General features: G+C 42.1%; 7 protein-coding genes and 1 pseudogene across 7 annotated transcripts in view; all 8 read right to left on the bottom strand.

The window, feature by feature from the left end:
- Positions 1-19616, bottom strand: part of UGT1A10B (UDP glycosyl transferase 1A10B) — a 229057-nt gene that overhangs the window by 36972 nt on the left and 172469 nt on the right.
- UGT1A9 (UDP glucuronosyltransferase 1 family, polypeptide A9) overlaps positions 1-19616 on the bottom strand; it is a 107393-nt gene that overhangs the window by 36972 nt on the left and 50805 nt on the right.
- Positions 1-19616, bottom strand: part of UGT1A7 (UDP glucuronosyltransferase 1 family, polypeptide A7) — a 97214-nt gene that overhangs the window by 36972 nt on the left and 40626 nt on the right. The gene's annotated exons all lie outside the window — the stretch shown is intronic.
- Positions 1-19616, bottom strand: part of UGT1A6 (UDP glucuronosyltransferase 1 family, polypeptide A6) — an 85651-nt gene that overhangs the window by 36972 nt on the left and 29063 nt on the right. The gene's annotated exons all lie outside the window — the stretch shown is intronic.
- Positions 1-19616, bottom strand: part of UGT1A5B (UDP glycosyl transferase 1A5B) — a 64514-nt gene that overhangs the window by 36972 nt on the left and 7926 nt on the right.
- UGT1A4 (UDP glucuronosyltransferase 1 family, polypeptide A4) overlaps positions 1-19616 on the bottom strand; it is a 58695-nt gene that overhangs the window by 36972 nt on the left and 2107 nt on the right.
- Positions 1-19616, bottom strand: part of UGT1A5A (UDP glycosyl transferase 1A5A) — a 58695-nt gene that overhangs the window by 36972 nt on the left and 2107 nt on the right.
- Positions 4364-15960, bottom strand: LOC108581456 (annotated as a pseudogene).

Here is a 19616-nt window from a genome sequence, read left to right as displayed (position 1 = left end):
TTGTGGGTTTACTGGAATGAGGGCAAGGAACACCTGGCCCACCCAGGGAGGAAAACTGCTTCAGGCATTCCTAAACCACAAACAATACCATGAGCCATCTGTGCCTTAAGAACATGTTCCTGCTGCAGATAACTAGCTAGAGCCCATCCCTTTGTTTCGGCCCATCCCTTTGTTTCCCATAAGGAATACTTTTAGTTAATCTATGATCTACAGAAATGATGCTTATCACTGGCTTGCTGCCAATAAATATGTGGGTAAATCTCTGTTCAGGGCGCTGAGCTCTGAAGGCTGAGTCCCCTGATTTCCCACTCCACACTCTATATTTCTCTGTGTGTGTGTCTTTAATTCCTCTAGCGCTGCTGGGTTAGGGTCTCCACAACTGAGCTGGTCTTGGCAGTAGGTCCTGGAAATGTGAAAAAAGCATTTCCATAAGGCCACACAGAACTATCTTATTGCTATGCTTGGGGCATGCCAAATTAGATTGAGGAAAGTCAAGTGTATCTGTAATATTGTTTGGGTGAGTCACCATACACACAACTGAGAAAGTACTTTTCTGTTGGCACAGGTTATGCCCCAAATGAAGACCTTTAGGGGCATGTTGCCTTGGGGTAGTCCATCACAAAGGGTCCCATCTTATAGGGTCAACTCTGAGGGAAGGTTTGCATAAGGCATGAGAGCAAAAGGACAACTGAACTAGACAGGCTGAAAAAAACTAAGAGCAGCATGCTGTTAATTTTTGACAGAAAAACCATGGCCTGAACACCTCATTAACCAACAAAGACTGTGATAACGGGTTTGGATATGCTCTAGAACCCTCAGAGTCCAGTCTGCATGGAATGGCACCCAAGAAATAAACAGCAGGAATGGGGCAGTGAGCTGGCACCATCCCACAGGGGCACACAGGGTCTCACACTGAACTCTGAAATCAACATGCTACGAGGTGCCTGGGTAGTTGCTTTATGCAATAACCATACAAGTAGTATCAGAATAAGATAGACTGTCAGGGCTTTTGAAAAATGAGTTCATTTTTGAGTAAGCCAGACGAGGGAAGTTACATGTGTGAAGATACTCACTGAGTAGTTTGCTGGGGATAGGTTTGCTTTTGGAGCAGTTCAGGGATGAAAAGAGTTTTGAAGTGGTAGGAAGGCATGGGCAGTTTCATGGTGGTTTTGTGTGTTGGAAATCACCACTCTGGGTAGAGTAGAATGAATTGGTGTGTACCTACAGAATTGGTTACATAAATCTCATTGTTCAGTGGTCAGCAAAGAGTGGCACACCAATGTCACTCAGAGGTAGTGGATCTATAACAATTCTGGCTAATTTTAACAGCTGAAAGAAAACACAAGTTCAGTTTTGATATATCCTGGATTAGTGCTGTCGTAAATGGAAAGTGTTGCTTTTCCAGAAGTGAAAGCTTGTTTGTTTGTTTGTTTGTTTTAAAGACATGATCTCGCTCTGTAGCTGTTGCTTAGGCAAGATGATAGCTCACTGTAACCACGAATTCCTGACCTCGAGTGATCCTTCCTACTCAGCATTCCCAGTAGCTAGGACTACAGACATGCTATCACACCTAGCTAATAAAAAATATATATATCTTTTTGTAGAGATGGGAATGATATTGACCCACAATTTTTTCCCAGCAAGAGCATATTGTTTAAAGATTTTTCAGAATTGAAAAATCTCTTTTTTAAATGTCTCAACTCAAAAACAGAAGAGTGCTAGAGGCCTATATGTGGGTATTCATCTTTTATAAAAGAGTTTGATTAGGTTTTCAGAGTGGAAAAAGGGGGCATTTCCTCTGGTGCAAAGATGACCATCTGGAGATCCCTAAAATGAATATCCTCCATGGAAACACTGGTACCTTCTCACCAAGCACACCAGGCAAGGAAAGGAATGACCCTGTGATCCCCAAGAGATCTGGAGACCTATAACCATTTCAGTAGGGTCCAAAAAGCCAAAATACCAGACATTTTTTCTGGCTGGAACTCAACACAGCTGGTTTTAATTCAGCTTACATCATACACTGGAAAGCATCTGGAAGAGGGAATGATCCTTTCTGTCCATCATCTTCTTCCCCTCTGATTCCACTTTCTGTCTCCAAACAGGTAGAGAGACTTCCCCATCTTGGGAAATCATTCACACAACAGCTTACCTTTCTAGGAATTTCTAATTCCACTTTCTCATCAACTTTCTCAATATGCAGATTCATTTCCTTTTCTCAGACTCTCCTTTAAACCCTTTCAGTATAAAATCAATCACCACCAATGTTGTATTAGTCAGTTCTCACACTGCTATAAAGACATACTCAAGACTGGGTAATTTATAAAAGAAAGAGGTTTAATTGACTCACAGTCCCACATGGCTGGGGAGGCCTCAGGAAACTTACAATCATGACAGAAGGTGAGAGATAAGCAAAGGCATGTCTCACATGGCAGCAGGCGAGAGAGAGAGAGGAAGAGCTTGTGAGTGAAGGAGGAAGAGCCCCTTATAAAACCATCAGCTCTCATGAGAACTCACTCAGTAGGATGAGAACAGCATGGGGAAAACTGCCCACATGATCCAATCAGCTCCCACCAGGTCCCACCTTTAACACATGGGGATTATGGAAATTACAATTTGAGATGAGATTTGGGTGGAAACAGAGTCAAACCATATCATTCTGCCCCTGGTCCCTCCCAAATCTCATGTCTTTTCACATTTCAAAACCAATTGTGCCTTCCCAACAATCCTCCAAAGTCTTAACTCATTTCAGCACTAACTCAAAAGTCCATAGTCCAAGGTCTCATCTGAGACAAGTCAAGTCCCTTCCCCCTATGAGCCTGTAAAGTCAAAAACAAGTTCGTAACTTCCAAGACACAATGGGGGTACAGAAATTGGGTAAATGTTCCCATTCCAAATGGGATAAATTGGCCAAAAAAGGGGGCTACAGGCCCCATGCAAGTCCAAAACCAGGCAGGGCAGTCATTAAATCTTAAAGCTCCAAAATGATCTCCTTTGACTTCATGTCTCACATCTAGGTCAAGGTGATGACAGAAATGGGCTCCCACAGTCTCAGGCAGCTCAAACCCTGTGACTTTGCAGGGTAAAGCCCCCCTCTATGCTGTCTTCAGAGACTGGCATTGAATGTCTGCGGCTTTTCCAGGCACATAGTGCAAGCTATTGGGTCTACTATTTGGGGTTCTGGAGGATGGTGGCCTTCTTCTCACAACTCCACTAGGCAGTGCCCCAGTGGAGACTCTGTGTGGGGGCTCCAACCTCACATTTCTTTACCACCCTGCACTAGCAGAGGTTCTCCATAAGGGCTTCACCCATGCAGCAAACTTCTGCCTGGACATCCAAGCATTTCCATACACCCTCTACAATTTATGCGGTGGTTCCTAAACCTAAATTTTTATCTTCTGTGTGCCTGCAGGCCCAACACCACATGGAAGCTGCCAAGACTTGAGGCTTGCACCCTCTGAATCAATAGCCTGAGCTGGACCTTGGCCCCTTTTAGCCATGGCTGGAGTCACTGGGACACAGGGCACCAAGTCCTGAGGCTGCACACAGCACGGGGGGCCTGGACCCAGCCCACAAAACCATTTTTCCTTCCTAGGCCTCCAGTCCTGTGATGGGAGGGTCTGCTACAAAGGTCTCTGACATGCCCTGGAGCAAATTTTCCAAACTTTTATGCTCTGCTTCCCTTTTAAACCTAAATTCCAATTTCAGATCATCTCTCTCAAGTTCATAGTTCCACAGATCTCTAGGGCAGGGGCAAAAATGCCACCAGTCTCTTTACTAAAGCATAGCAAGAGTGACCTTTGCTCCAGTTCCCAACAAGTTCCTCATCTCCATCTGAGACTCAGCCTGGACTTCATTGTCCACAACATTATCAGCATTTTGGTCAAAACCATTCAACAAGCCTCTAGGAAGTTCCAAACTTTCCCACACCTTCCTGTCTTCTTCTGAGCTCTCCAAACTGTTCCAACCTCTGCCTGTTACCCAGTTCCAAAGTCACTTGCACATTTTCAAGTATCTTTATAGCAGTACCCCACTCTCCATGGCACCAATTTACTGTATTAGTCCATTCTCACACTGCTATAAAGACAAACCCAAGACTGGGTCATTTATAAAGGAAAGAGCTTTAATTGACTCACAGTTCCATGTTGCTGTGGGGGCCTCAGGAAACTTATAATCCTGGCAGAAGGTGAGAGAGACACAAAGCCGTGTCTTATATAGTGGCAAGCAAGAAAGAGAGAGGAAGAGCTTGCAAGTGAAGGGATAAGGGCTCCTTATAAAACCATCAGATCTCATAAGAACTCACTATGATGAGGGCAGCAGGTGGAAAACTGCCCCCATGATCCAATCATCTCCCACCAGGTCCCATCCTCAACACGTGGGGATTATGGGGATTACAATTCAAGTTGAGATTTGGTGGGGGACACAGAGCCAAACCATGTTAAATCTGGTGTGACCTCATGCTGGGAAACAATCAATGGATTCACTATTAAATACATTAGCCTGTTCTTTACCACACTCAAAAATTAGCCTTGTTAATGTGGAATTCTCTAAGGGGCATAGCAAGAGTGATCTGTGCCACAGTTCCCAATCTGTTCTGCTCCACTGAGATGACAGTGAAGATTTGAGCAATGTAGTTAACTCTAGAGAATATGTTCAAATTGAAAAACTGTAAGAGAAAAGGAGAAAAAAAGGAGGTATCGCGGAGGAGAATGGAAACTTCAACACCAGTGGCCGAATAGGAACAGTTCTGGTCTGTAGCTCCCAGCATGATCGACGCAGAAGATGGGTGATTTCTGTATTTCTAACTGAGGTACCTGGTTCATCTCATTGGTACTGGTTGTATAGTGGGTGCAGCTGACTGAGGGTGAGCTGAAGCAGGGCGGGGCATCATCTTACCTAGGAAGTGCAAGAGGGTGAGGGATTTCCCCTTCCTAGACAAGGGAAGCTGTGACAGACTGTACCTGGAAAAATGGGACACTGCTGCCCAAATACTGTCCTTTTCCCAAGGTCTTATTAACCAGCAGACAAGGAGATTCTCTCCCTTGCCTGGCTCAGTGGCTCCCACGCCCATGGAGTCTTGCTCACTGCTAGTGCAGCAGTCTGAGATTGAACTGCAAGGCAGCAGCCTGGCTGGGGGAGGGTTGTCTGCCATTGCTGAGGCTCAAGTAGGTAAATAAAGCAGCCGAGAAACTCAAACTGAGTGGAGCCCACCACAGCTCAGCAAGGCCTACTGCCTCTATAGACTCCACCTCTGTGGGCAGGGCATATCTGAACAAAAGGCAGCAGACAACTTCTGCAGACTTAAACATTCCTGTCTGACAGCTCTGAAGAGAGCAGTGGTTCTCCCAGTATGGCATTTGAGCTCTGAGAACGGACAGACTGCCTCAAGTGGTTACCTGACCCCTGTGTAGCCTGGCTGGGAAATACCTCCCAGTAGGAGCTGACAGGCACCTCATATAGGTGGGTGCCCCTTTGGTACGAAGCTTCCAGAGAAAGGATCAGGCAGCAATATTTGCTGTTCTGCAATATTTGCTGTTCTGCAGCCTTAGCTAGTGATACCCATACAAACAGTGTTTGCAGTAGACCTCCAGCAAACTCCAACAGACCTGCAGCTGAGGGACCTGACTGTTAGAAGGAAAACTAACAAATAGAAAGGAATAGCATAAACATCAACAAAAAGGACATCTACACCAAAACCTCATCTGTAGTTAACCAACATCAAAGACCAAAGGTAGATAAAACCACAAAGATGGGGAGAAACTAGAGCAGAAAAGTTGAAAATTCTAAAAACCATAGTGCCTCTTCTCCTCCAAAGAATTGCAGCTCATTGCCAGCAATGGAACAAAGCTGGATGGAGAATTACTTTGACAAGTTGACAGAAGTAGGCTTCAGAAGTTTTGTAATAACAAACTTCTCCAAGCTAAAGGAGCATGTTTGAACCTATCGCAAGGAAGCTAAAAACCTTGAAAAAAGGTTAGACGAATGGCTAACTAGAATAAACAGTGTATAGAAGACCTTAAATGACCTGAAGGAGCTGAAAACCATGGCATGAGAACTTCGTGACGCATGCACAAGCTTCAATAGTCAATTAGATCAAGTGGAATAAAGGGTATCAGTGACTAAAGATTAAATTAATGAAATAAAGCAGGGAGACTAGGTTAGAGAAAAAAGAGTAAAAAGAAACAAGCAAAGCCTACAAGAAATATGGGACTATGTGAAAACACCAAATCTACATTTGATTGGTGTACCTGAAAGTGATGGGGAGAATGGAAACAAGTTGGAAAACACTCTTCAGGATAGTATCCAGGAGAACTTCCCCAACCTAGCAAGGCAGGTCAACAGTCAAATTCAGGAAATACAGAGAACACCACAAAGATACTTCTCAAAAAGAACAACCCCAAGACACATAATTGTCAAATTCACCAAGGTTGAAATGAAGGAAAAAATGTTAAGGGCAGCCAGAGAGAAAGGTCGGGTCACCCACAAAGGGAAGCCCATCAGACTAACAGCAGATCGCTCTGCAGAAACCCTACAAGCTAGAAGACAGTGGGGGCCAATATTCAACATTCTTAAAGAAAAGAATTTTCAACCTGGAATTTCACATCCGGTCAAACTAAGCTTCATAAGTGAAAGAGAAATAAAATCCTTTACAGACAAGCAAATGCTGAGAGATTTTGTCACCACCAGGCCTACCTTACAAGAGCTCCTGAAGGAAGCACTAAACATGGAAAGAAACAACTGGTACCAGCCACTGCAAAAACATGCCAAATTGTAAAGACGATTGATGCTGTGAAGAAACTGCATCAATTAACGGGTAACATAATCAGCTACCATCATAATGACGGGATCAAATTAACACATAACAATATTTACCTTAAATGTAAATGTGCTAAATACCCCAATTAAAAGACACAGACCGACAAATTGGATAAAGAGTCAAAGCCCATCAGTGTGCTGTATTCAGAAGGCCCATCTCATGTGCAGAGACACACACAGGCTCAAAATAAAGGGATGGAGGAAGATCTACCAAGCAAATAGAAAACAAAACAAAACAAAACAAACAAACAAAAAAAGCAGGGGTTGCAATCCTAGTCTCGATGAAACAGACTTTAAACCAACAAAAATCAAAAGAGACAAAGAAGGCCATACATATGGTAAAGGGAGCAATTGAACAAGAAGAGCTTACCATCCTAAATATATATGCACCCAATACAGGAGCACCTGGATTCATAAAGCAAGTTCTTAGAGACCTACAAAGAGACTTAGACTCCCACACAATAATAATGGGACACTTTAACACCCCACTGTCAATATTAGACAGATCAATGAGACAGAAGGTTAACAAGGATATCCAGGACTTGAACTCAGCTCTGCACCAAGCAGACTAACAGACATCTACAGAACTCTCCACCCCAAGTCAACAGAATATACATTCTTCGCAGCACCACACTGCACTTATCCTAAAATTGACCATATAATTGGAAGTAAAGCACTCCTCAGCAAATGTAAAAGAACAGAAATAACAACAAACTGTCTCTCAGACCACAGTGGAATCAAATTAGAACTCTAGATTAAGAAACTCACTCAAAATGGCACAACTACATGGAAACTGAACAACCTGCTCCTGAACGACTACTGGGTAAATAACGAAGTGAAGGCAGAAATAAAGATGTTCCCTGAAACCAGTGAGAATAAAGACACAACCAGAATCTCTGGGACACATTTAAAGCAGTGTGTAGAGGGAAATTTATAACATTAAATGCCCACAGGAGAAAGCAGGAAAGATCTAAAATTGACATGCTAACATCACAATTAAAAGATTTAGAGAAGCAAGAGCAAATAAATTCAAAATCTAGCAGAAGGGAAGAAATAACTAAGATCAGAGCAGAACTGAAAGAGATAGAGACACAAAAAAACCCTTAAAAAAAAATCAACGAATCCAGGAGTTGGTTTTTTGAAAAGATCAACAAAATTGATAGACCACTAGTAAGACTAATAAAGAAGAAAAGAATAAAAGAATAAAATCGATGCAATAAAAATGATAAAGGGGATATCACCACTGATCCCACAGAAACACAAACTACCATCAGAGAATACTATAAACACCTCAATGCAAATAAACTAGAAAATCTAGAAGAAATGGATAAATTCCTGGACACATACACCCTTGCAAGACGAAAACAGGAAGAAGTTGAACCTCTGAATAGACCAATAACAGGCTCTGAAATTGAGGCAATAATTAATAGCCTACCAATGAAAAAAAGTCCAGGACCAGATGGATTCACAGCCGAATTCTACCAGAAGTACAAACAGGAGCTGGTACCATTCCTTCTGAAACTATTCCAATCAATAGAAAAAGAGGGACTCCTCCCTAACTCATTTTCTGAGGCCAGCATCATCCAGATACCAAAGGTTGGTAGAGACACAACAACAAAAAAAGAGAATTTTAGACCAATATCCCTGATGAACATCGATGCAAAAATCCTCAATAAAATACTGGCAAACCAAATCCAGCAGCACATTGAAAAGCTTATCCACCACGATCAAGTTGGCCTCATCCCTCAGATGCAAGGCTGGTTCAACATATGCAAATCAATAAACGTAATCCATCACATAAACTGAACCAATGACAAAACCACATGATTATTTCAATAGATGCAGAAAAGGCCTTCGACAAAATTCAATATCCCTTCGTGCTAAAAACTTGCAATAAACTAGGTATTGATGGAATGTATCTCAAAATCATAAGAGCAATTTATGACAAACCCACAGCCAATATCATACTGAATGGGCAAAAACTGGAAGCATTCCCTTTGAAAACCGGCACAAGACAAGGATGCCCTCTATCACCACTCCTATTCAACATACTGTTGGAAGTTCTGGCCAGGGCAATCAGGCAAGAGAAATAAATAGAGAGTATTCAATTAGGAAAAGAGGAAGTCAAATTGTCACTGTTCGCAGATGACATGATTGTATATTTAGAAAACCCCATCATCTCAGCCCAAAATCTCAAGTTGATAAGCAACTTCAGCAAAGTCTCAGGATACAAAATCAATGTGCAAAAATCACAAGCATTCCTATACACCAATAACAGACAAACAGAGAGCCAAATCATGAATGAACTCCCATTCACAATTGCTACAAAGAGAATGAAATACCTAGGAATGCAACTTAAAAGGGATGTGAAGGACCTCTTCAAGGAGAACTACAAACCACTGCTCAATGAAATAAAAGAGGACACAAACACATGGAAGAACATTCCATGCTCATGGATAGGAAGAATCAATATCATGAAAATGGCCACACTGCCCAAGGTAATTTATAGATTCAATGCCATCCCCATCAAGCTACCAATGACATCCTTCACAAAATTGGAAGAAACTAGTTTAAAGTTCATATGGAATCAAAAAAGAGCCTGCATTGCCAAGACAATCCTAAGCCAAAAGAACAAAACTGGAGGCATCATGCTACCTGACTTCAAACTATACTACAAGGCTACAGTAACCAAAACAGCATGGTACTGGTACCAAAAAAGATATATAGACCAATGGAACAGAACAGTGGGCTCAGATATAACACCACACATCTACAACCATCTGATCTTTGACAAACCTGACAAAAACAAGAAATGAGGAAAGGATTCCCTATTTAATAAATGATGCTGGGAAAACTGGCTAGCCACATGTAAAAAGCTGGAAGTGGATCCCTTCCTTACACCTTATACAAAAATTAATTCCAGATAGATTAAAGACTCAAATGTTAGACCTAAAACCATAAAAACCCTAGAAGAAAACCTAGGCAATATCATTCAGGACGTAGGCATGGGCAAGGACTTCATGACTAAAACACCAAAAGCAATGGCAACAATAGCCAAAATAGACAAATGGGATCTAATTAAACTAAAGAGCTTCTCCACAGCAAAAGAAACTACTATCAGAGTGAACAGGCAACCTACAGAATGGTAGAAAATTTTTGCAATCTACCCATCTGACAAAGGGCTAATATCCAGAACCTACAAATAACTCAAACACATTTATAAGAGAAAAAAAAAACATCAAAAACTGAGCAAAGGATATGAACAGACACTTTGCAAAAGAAGACATTTACGCAGTCAAAAGACACATGAATAAATGCTCATCATCCCTGGTCATCAGAGAAATGCAAATCAAAACCACAATGTGTTATCTCACGCTAGTTAGAATGGTGATCATTAAAAAGTCAGGAAACAACAGATGCTGGAGAGGATGTGGAGAAATAGGAACGCTTTTACCCTGTTGGTGGGAGTATAAATTAGTTCAACCATTGTGGAAGACAGTGTGGTGATTCCTCAAGGATCTAGAACCAGAAATACCACTTGACCCAGCAATACCATTACTGGGTATATACCCAAAGGACTATAAATGATGCTACTCTAAAGACACACACACACGTATGTTTATTGTGGCACTATTCACAATAGCAAAGACCTGGAACCAACCCAAATGTCCATCAATGATAGACTGGATTAAGAAAATGCGGCATATATACACTATGGAATACTATGTAGCCATAAAAAAGGATGAGTTCATGTCCTTTGCAGGGACATGGATGAAGCTGTAAACCATCATTCTCAGCAAACTATCACATGGACAGAAAACCAAACACTGCATGTTCTCACTCATAGGTGGGAATTGAACAATGAGAACACTGGACACAGGCCAGGGAACATCACACACTGGGGCCTGTTTGGGCGTGGGGAACTAGGGGAGGGATAGCATCAGGAAAAATACCTAATGTGAATGACGAGTTGATGTTGATAGGTGCAGCAAACCAACATGGCACATGTATACCTATGTATCAAACCTGCACGTTGTGCACGTTGTACCCTAGAACTTAAAGTATAATGATAAAAAAGAAAGAAAGAAAGAAAAACTGGAAGAAAAGGGCAACAGTCACTATTTAAATGCCATCCCACTTTTCAACATTTTTACAAACCTAATAAATACATATTTTATAATTTAATAACTACATTGCATAAGGGGGAAAACCACCAATGAAAAAATCAACATGTGGTTTGATCAAAAAGAAAAATGAAGCTTAGAGTCTTTTGCAATAATACCTATGTTAATAAAAAGAAGTACAGAAATAAGAATACAAAAGGATCTAAAGTCATGGAAGTTCATATACATTTGGTGAATATGACATAAAAAGGCTGAATTCTCTCATGATGTACATGGCACACCAAGGAAAAAGAAACAATATTCAGCTCCTAGAGTAACATTTCAATGAAACCCAATATTCTGGATTAATGAAGGCTGCCTGTGAAATTTTTGGTAAAGGAGTAGATCCCATTATAGAAACATAGAGTGGGATAGGGTGGATTTGGTGATGTGATGAGCCTCTCCTGAGAAACGCTTCCCTTCTTGGACACATGTCCATTCATCACTGTCCACAGCTTTACTGGACTTATAGATACACAGTCTTATCTCCTCCCTAGCCCCTTCCGCCATTTCTTGATAATTTCAGCATTCCAAGTAGAAGACTCATTTAAGATGCAACCATCACTGTGCCTACCAAACTCTGAGATGTCCCCACATCATGCACAAGACCCCAAATCCTGACCAGAAAATCTTTTGTCAGCACAGATCCCTGTCTGGAAACTGAACTTCACGTGTCATTCTCTAATCACAGACATCCCTCCCAACTTAATTGCACCACTTCCACTGAACTGAGTCAACCTCTTTGACACTTCTAGTTCCTGTGAGTGCTTAGGTCTCCTGTGCTCACCTCTCTATCTTTCGCAAGATGGGACCACTAAAAATTATTATGTCAACAATTGTAATTTGCTGTTGTATCATCTTTCCCCTGAAAATCACACAAGCAAAAAATCCAGGATGGATCAGTTCCAAACGTAGTGTCCCTGTTCCTGCCCAGCTGAAGGACATGCACAACGATAAAGATGGTGCCTTTACAACCAACAATCTCCACGAGTCACACCAGTCCTTGTCTGTCCTTTGACAAACATTCTTGTCTACTTTTTCTTCCTCGCAGTGACCATTTAAAACCTGAAATACACTACTAGAGACCACTTAACAGTTTATCTCACTGAAGGCTATCATGACAATGAGAAGCAGAAATGAAATCTTTGGAAAGATAAGTAGATACGGAAGCAATTGTAAGTAAATACATTTTTTAAAAAGTGTTTTGCCTGGCACTTTGATTGGATGAAGGCACCAACACAGACCTGAGATAGTGGCTTCCTGTTGGCACAGTTGATGCCTCCAATGAAGACCATGTTGGGCATGATCGGCCTGGGGTAGTCCATCACAAAGTCCCCTCGGAACAGCCACACGGATGCATGGCTGAGAAGATCCACCACTGACACCTCTCTCCGAAAAAGCTCAGAGGCAAGGCTTGCATAAGGAGCAGAAAGAGCATCGCAAATGTAGGACAGGGCCAGAGGATAGAGCATGTTCTTGACCCTTTGCAGGAATGTCATGTGGTCTGAATTAGTTGTTAGTAATCTAGGAATATAGGAGGAAGGGTTTGGACACTGTGTGCCCTTAAAGTCTAAATCACATGGAATGTACCTCAAAAAAAAAACACAGCAGGAATCGACAGGTACTTAGCCAGCACCACCCCACAGAGGTTAACCGGGTCTGTTAACACCACATCAAAGGAAGTAGCATTCAGGAGCCTAATCAGGGCCTCATTATGCAGTAGCTCCACACAAGACCTATGAAAGACCAAAGATATATTGTTCAAAATTGCCATACTTCTGAAAAATTTCTTCAGAAAATATCCTGTTTTAAAGCACAGTTGAGTGTGGCCCAGCACAAAACCATCAAATTCATCCTGGGTCCACGGAATGGCATAGGTTGTCAGGGTTAAAAATTCTCTTCTTTGACGTGCATTTTCACCTCCGGGGTGAGGACCACCGCCTGGTGGCCTCTGGCATGGAGCTCCCGCACGGCCTCCCGCATGCTGAGCCAGTGGCTGCCATCAGTGGGCACCACCAGCACCTTCCCACTCTCAGCCCAGGGCTGGACACTGAGGAGGAGCAGCAGTCCTGTGGCCAACCACGTCAGGGGAACCTGGAGTCCTGTGGCCATTTCAGCAGAAGCCACTGACAGCTGACTGTCCACCCCACGCTGTGCATCCTACCTTTGCTTTCTTCATCTTAATTACCTTGTCACTGGGCCACCTAGCAAATCAACACGTAATTGGAAGACAGAGTGCCCTCCTCCAGTTAATTATTAACCATTAATCTATCATTGTTTTTCACTGTGGGCCCCACACTGGAAAAGACCAATCATACCTATCTTGAAAAACTCATCTGACCCTGCGCTCGCTCTGGGGAACATCCAAGTTTACGCTCTTGTTTCTTATCCAATTCCCAACACAAGGCTGTGAACACCCATTTCATGTCACTGCCTCCTACTTCTCTGTTAACCACGTTTATCAGGCTGCAGCTGAGGTCTGAGGAGTCAACATTGCCCTGGTCCCTAATCATATGCTCTCAGCTGGATGACCCTATTTGCTAACCCTTAAAACTCTTTCTTCTCATGTATAAGTAACACAGCACATCCAAGAAACAGACAACATTGCTAAGCAAACTTTCTCTAGCAGGGACTGGGGAGGCTGGCTATTTGGTTTTGGTCATTTTTTGCAGCAGGATATTTATTGTAAGGATCAAAGAGGGACTCTCTCTGAAGTGGCTGTCAATATATAAAAAGCTGCAGGGAGGCTGAGCTCAAGATGTGATGATCGAATTCTTGGGAAGGCTTTGTTGAGAATTCTCCATCTACACCATGGGATAAGGTGTGCTGCTGTCTAAAGCACACATGGGAAAGACAACCCTAGCAAGGACCCACGGTGGGTTCAGGGAGCTCCCTGCTCACCAAGGGACCCGAGTTAACTGGAGCCTGGCCTCAGATCTTGCAAAGTCTGAATTTCTCTTCTGAATGCTGAAGGCTCCAGTCTTCTGCAAGTCTGCTTAGAGACTAAAGTGTCCATTCACCCAGGCCTTTATTTCATCCTGAAGGTTATGGTCAGGCTTTTCTCCAAGTCAATGTAGCACCAAGTTCTGATAAGAATGGTTCCTTCAGAACAGAATGGGCTGCACAATTTGTGGGGGCCCTAGGTCAAATTTCAAGATGGAGAATTAAATGTGTGCCTTTCTAAGGGAGAGACCCTGAGCACTCACAAGGGTCTCATGCCCATGAGGCTCGTCCTGCTCCAGAAAGTCACTCCTGCATGTGCTCGAAGATTGCTGATGCCTCCTTGTCCTAGTCGCCTCAGGATGATGTGGGCAGGCTCTCTGGGGTGTGCACTTTCTATCTCACTGCCGCTGTGTCTTCTTGCCTGGCCGTGTCTGCCATTGCTGGTGAGGCTGAGGCTTCCCTTAGGGAGAAAGTTACTCCCATGAGAAGTCCACATTCATAACATATTCCACCTTTGGACAGAACCCATGGGACAGGCGGTGAATGGAAGCATCTACCAGGGGGATACCCAGCTCAAGGGCAGCACACTCAGGATGGCACAGAGAAGGAAGGTCTGCAAGGGCTTTAGGAACTCTCCAGTAGAGGATGATTCCTGGGGAGTTGTAAGGACATAGAGCACTAGAAAGGGATTCTCAGCTATGGGTGCAACATCTCAGCCTCTGAACTATTCCTCCAACCCCCTTAAAACTATATGCCTCCTAAGCACCCTCCTGGTGAGCCCAGGTGAGGGGTGGAACACGCTTGGGAGGTTGCTCTTCCCACATTCATGGGCTCCCATGTTCTACCTCCAAGTAGTGGTGTTTTATTTAGACAGCGAAGTCATGTGATTCTTGTCACATGTCTGGGACTCCCAGACTCTGGGGAGGCCCATGTACCTTAGAAGATGGTGGTACTCCAGAAACCTAGGGGGCCCTGAGGAGAGCAGAACTATGGGGAGGGAGGAGCTCCTGGTGCCTGGGAAACAGGCGGAGCTGCCCAAGGCATCAGCTTCCAGGGTTTGGACATGAGGAGGGGTCTGGGCTTCACAGATAGACTTGCAGGCATCAGAATATGTGGTGGTTGAAGCCATGGGTGTCAGTGAGGTCACCCCAGCAAAGTCCAGAGACAGAAAAAGGCATCCCGAAAGCCTGACCTGTGTGGTCTTGTTCCCCTCTGCCAATCTCACAGAGCTAAACATACAAACTGGAATCCCTTAACGTTTGTAAAAGAAGACAGAAACAAATCTTCATATCTTGGAGTAGACAAAGATTCCTTAGGGTACAAAAACTACAAATGGTGAAACTTGCTAGAATGAACCTCATCAAAATCTAAAACTTTTGCTCTTTGAAAGGTATTGTTTTTTAAAAATTAAAAAAGGAAGATAAGGAGAAAAGGAGATAATTGAATGGTAAGCTGATAGCTCTGAAGGCTGGAGAATAGAACTCTATGGAAGATAGGAAGAAAAATTTAAATGGCCAAATAGAGGAAAATCTCCTAGCTTTGAATACGATGTGGGTTTCACTTTAAGCTTAGTGTCTGCGGTAGGCAGAATCACAGCCCCACGAAAGTATCTACATTGTACTTCCTCAAACCTGGGAATATGTTCCATTACAGATGGAAGAGACTTCACAGATCTGATTAAATTAAGGGTTTTGAGTTGGAGAGGTCATCCTGGATGTCTGGGTGGGACAATGTAATCACAAGGGCTCTTACAAGTGAAAGAGACAGGTGTAAGAGTGGGAGACTTGAAGACGCTGCACTGCATCTCCCTAAAAATGGAAAAGTACCATGAAATTCCAAAATGGATAAGGAAAAAGGAAATTTCTATTAAAGGCATGAGCTTACATTCAGTAGAAAGAACAAGATTAAGAACAGACAGAATCAGAATGCCGACATCAAAAGAAATTACGAGATTGAAGCAATTTTGGTTTTTGTGTTTTAAATAAAAACAAAAAACACAAAACAAAAAAACAAACACAGGTACTGAAACTCCTGAGCTCAGTGATCCTCCCACCTAAGCCTCCCAAGTAGCTGGGACCACAGGCGCATGCCACCGCACCCAGCTTTTCATATTGGAGTTTTAAAAAATGTTTTCTAAACTTTTTAAACAAGATTTCCACATGCCAAAGAAATTTTTATTTTTTTGAAATGGGGCCTCGCTCTATCACTCAGGCTGGAGTGAGGTGGCATGAATATGGCACACTGCAGCTTCCACCTCCTGAGATCAAGTGATCCTCCTGCCTCAGTCTACTGAGTGGCTGGGACCACAGGCATGTGCCACCACAGCTGGATAATTTTTTGTTTTTTTGTAGAGATGGAGTCTCAGCATGTTGCCCAGGCTGCTCTCAGACTTCTGGGCTCAAACAATCCTCCTGCCTCAGTCTTGCAAAGAGTTGAAATTACAGATATGAGCCACCCACCTGCACACAAATCATTTTTAAATGAAAAGAGATGGAGAATTTAAAAAAAAATAACATAGGAGTAGCAATACTGACATCAGATAAAATGGATTTTAAGGATTATTATTTAATGATAACAGCAAACTATGTGAAGAAAATACAAGTCTCAAACCTACATGCACCAATCTAATCACTATGTATAAAGTAAAAACTATTCAAGAACCAAAATATAACTGGAGCAGAATTTGTTATGTAAGGGGATTTTTAAAAAGACATCCTTCCCAGAATTGGGCAGGATCAACAGAGCGTCATTTAAAAGATAGAAAAATTGGCCCAGTGTGGTGGCACATGCCTGTAATCCCGGCACTTTGGGAGGCCGAGGCTAGTGAATCACTAGAGGTCAGGAGTTTGAGACCAGTCTGGCCAACATGATGAAAGCCCATCTCCACAAAAAAATTTTTAAAAACTAGAAAAATAGCTGAGCATGGTGCTGTGCACCTGTAGTCCTAGCTACTTGGGAGGCTGAGGCAGGAGAATCGGTTGAACGTGGGAGGTGGAGGTTGCAATGAGCCGAGATTCCACCACTGCACTCCAGCCTGGGAAAGAGTGAGACTCATTCTCAAAAAAGAAAAAAAGGCCGGGCGGGGTGGCTCAACCCTGTAATCCCAGCACTTTGGGAGGCCGAGACGGGCGGATCACGAGGTCAGGAGATGGAGACCATCCTGGCGCCTGTAGGCCCAGCTACTCAGGAGGCTGAGGCAGGAGAATGGCATGAACCCGGGAGGCGGAGCTTGCAGTGAGCTGAGATCGCACCACTGCACTCCAGCCTGGGAGACAGAGTGAGACTCCATCTCAAAAAAAAAAAAAAAAAAAAAAAAATCGAAAAGATAGAATTGTAGTTGTGTCCATGGAACATTTATAAACATTGACCATATTGTTGTCACTAACTGCATAGGACTACGGAGCACTTGAAATGTGGCTATTCCAAGTGGAGATATGCTGTGTCAGACATACGCCAGATTCTGAAGACTTAACAAGAAAAAAACTATGTCAAATAGTTAAGTCATAATCTCATATTGAATACATGTTGAAAGGATAATATTTGGGATACATCTGGCTAAATAAAATGCATTATTCAAATTAATTTCAGTGGTTCTTTTTTGCTGGTTTCTAACATGCCCACCAGAAAAGTTTAAATTATGTATGTGGCTTACATTATATTTCTATAGGACAATTCTGTATTAGACTGTCAAGGTAACCTATTAAGAATTTTTTTAAGTAGTGTCTTCACAAGAAACATTCTTATTATAATCCAAAATAACTAGAAAAAATAAGAGGGAGATGACTACAAAATTATTAATGATATCAGAATTAGGAAACAGAGTTACAGACAGTCACTGCATCAAAGCAGAAATTTTAAAACTGATATTTAAATTATCTAAAAGCAGTGAAAAGAACAGCAATTTTTACCAAAACCTAAGGGACATAGAAAAAGTTTTACTCAGAGCCCTCAATAGTTCATTAAGGAAAATCAAATGTAAAGAAACGTTAACATTCCTCTAACGCAGTTACAAAAGCAGCTACAAATTAACCAAAAGAAACTAGGATGAAATCATTAAGGCAAAAATAAGCTGCAATTAATGAGACAGAAAATGAAACAGTAAAAAGAATATACAAATTCCACAGTTATTTCTTTGAGAAGACCAATCAAATAATTCAACCTATCATAAACTTTAAATCAAGGAGAAAGAGAGGGAGAAAAAGCATAAGATTTTGACTGTGGTCTTGGATATTTGCAGAAAAATTTCAAATCTAAGGGTCAACCAAACCAAGTGAGTAAGGGTAACAAAATAACAGGGAAATTAACGTAATAAAAATGATAGTGGCATGCCTATCACAGATAACACATGATAAAGATTTTGGTGTAAATGATCTCTCATGCACTCAGTAAATTGGCATGAACACGGCAAAGGTCTCCAGGTGAAACACCTTGTTCTGCAGGAGTCTTTTAAACTCTAGTAATGATGATGACAGTTCTTCCTCTAAGAGGCCTAAGGTGATCTGTGAAAATTCTTCTTTATTCACTTGACCCAGAAACACCACAAAATCATGCAAAACAAGAGGTTTCAGTTTTCCTGTTCACTTAAAGGACATTCGTGAAACTACCCAGGCCATCAAGTATATGCATACACAAAGAGCCACCAAGTGTCTGAAAGCTGTCACTTTACGGAAGCAGTGTGTACCATTTCAATGTTGCAATGGAGGGGCCGGCAACGTGCCCAGGGCCGAACAGTGGGGCTGGACACAGGGTCGGTGACCCAAATAGGGTGCTGGATTTTAGATGCACATGCTTCAAAATGCAAAGAATAATGCTGAATGTCAGGGTTTAGGTGCAGATTCTCTCATCATTAAGCATATCCAAGTAAACAAAGCATCCAAATGAGCCATGGGTCTTGCAGAGCTCATTATCAGATTAACCCTTACATGACCCCCACTGCCATATCAAGATGATTTTTACTGATAAGGAACAAATTGTTCCTAAACCTGAGGATGAGGTTGCACAGGAGAAAAAGATATCCCAGAAGAAACTGAAGAAAAAAAATGCCTCTGGCTCTGGAATAAATTCAGCTTAAAATAAATGCAATAAAACTAAAATAATAATAATGATAACAGATAATATTTATTGGGTACTCTCTATAACAACATTAAAACCACAATGGTTAGGGTACCTGTCCTAGGTCACATAGCTAGAAAAATGAGAGGGAAGATTTGAGCCAGTGCAGTTCAGTCTAAAGAACATATTCATAGTGAAAAACCAGAAGAAAAGAGCCACAGTCACTATTCAAATGTCTTCCTAATTTTCTACATTTTTACAAATCTAAAGAACGTACATATTTTTTACAGCTCAGTAACTACATTGCACAAGGGGAAAAGAAAACCAGTAGAACAAATACCTTGTGGTTTGATCAAAAACAAAAACAAAGTTTAGTGTCCTTTGCAATAATACCTACACTAATAAAAAGACGTACAGAAATAAGAATACAAAGGACCTAAACTCATGGAAGTTCATATAAATTCAGTGAATATGACAAAAAAAGGGCTCAGTTCTCTCACAAGAAAGATGGTTCCCTCTCTGGGTACAGTGGCTCATACCTGTAATCCAAGCACTTTGGGAGGCTGAGGCAGGCAGATCACATGAGGTCAGGAGTTCTAGACCAGCCTGGCTAACATGGCAAAACCTTGTCTCTAGTAAAAA

Source organism: Papio anubis, chromosome 10 (assembly GCF_008728515.1).
Source record: "Papio anubis isolate 15944 chromosome 10, Panubis1.0, whole genome shotgun sequence".
Classification (NCBI taxonomy): Eukaryota; Metazoa; Chordata; class Mammalia; order Primates; family Cercopithecidae; genus Papio; species Papio anubis.
This window is presented reverse-complemented; position numbering and strand designations above follow the sequence as displayed.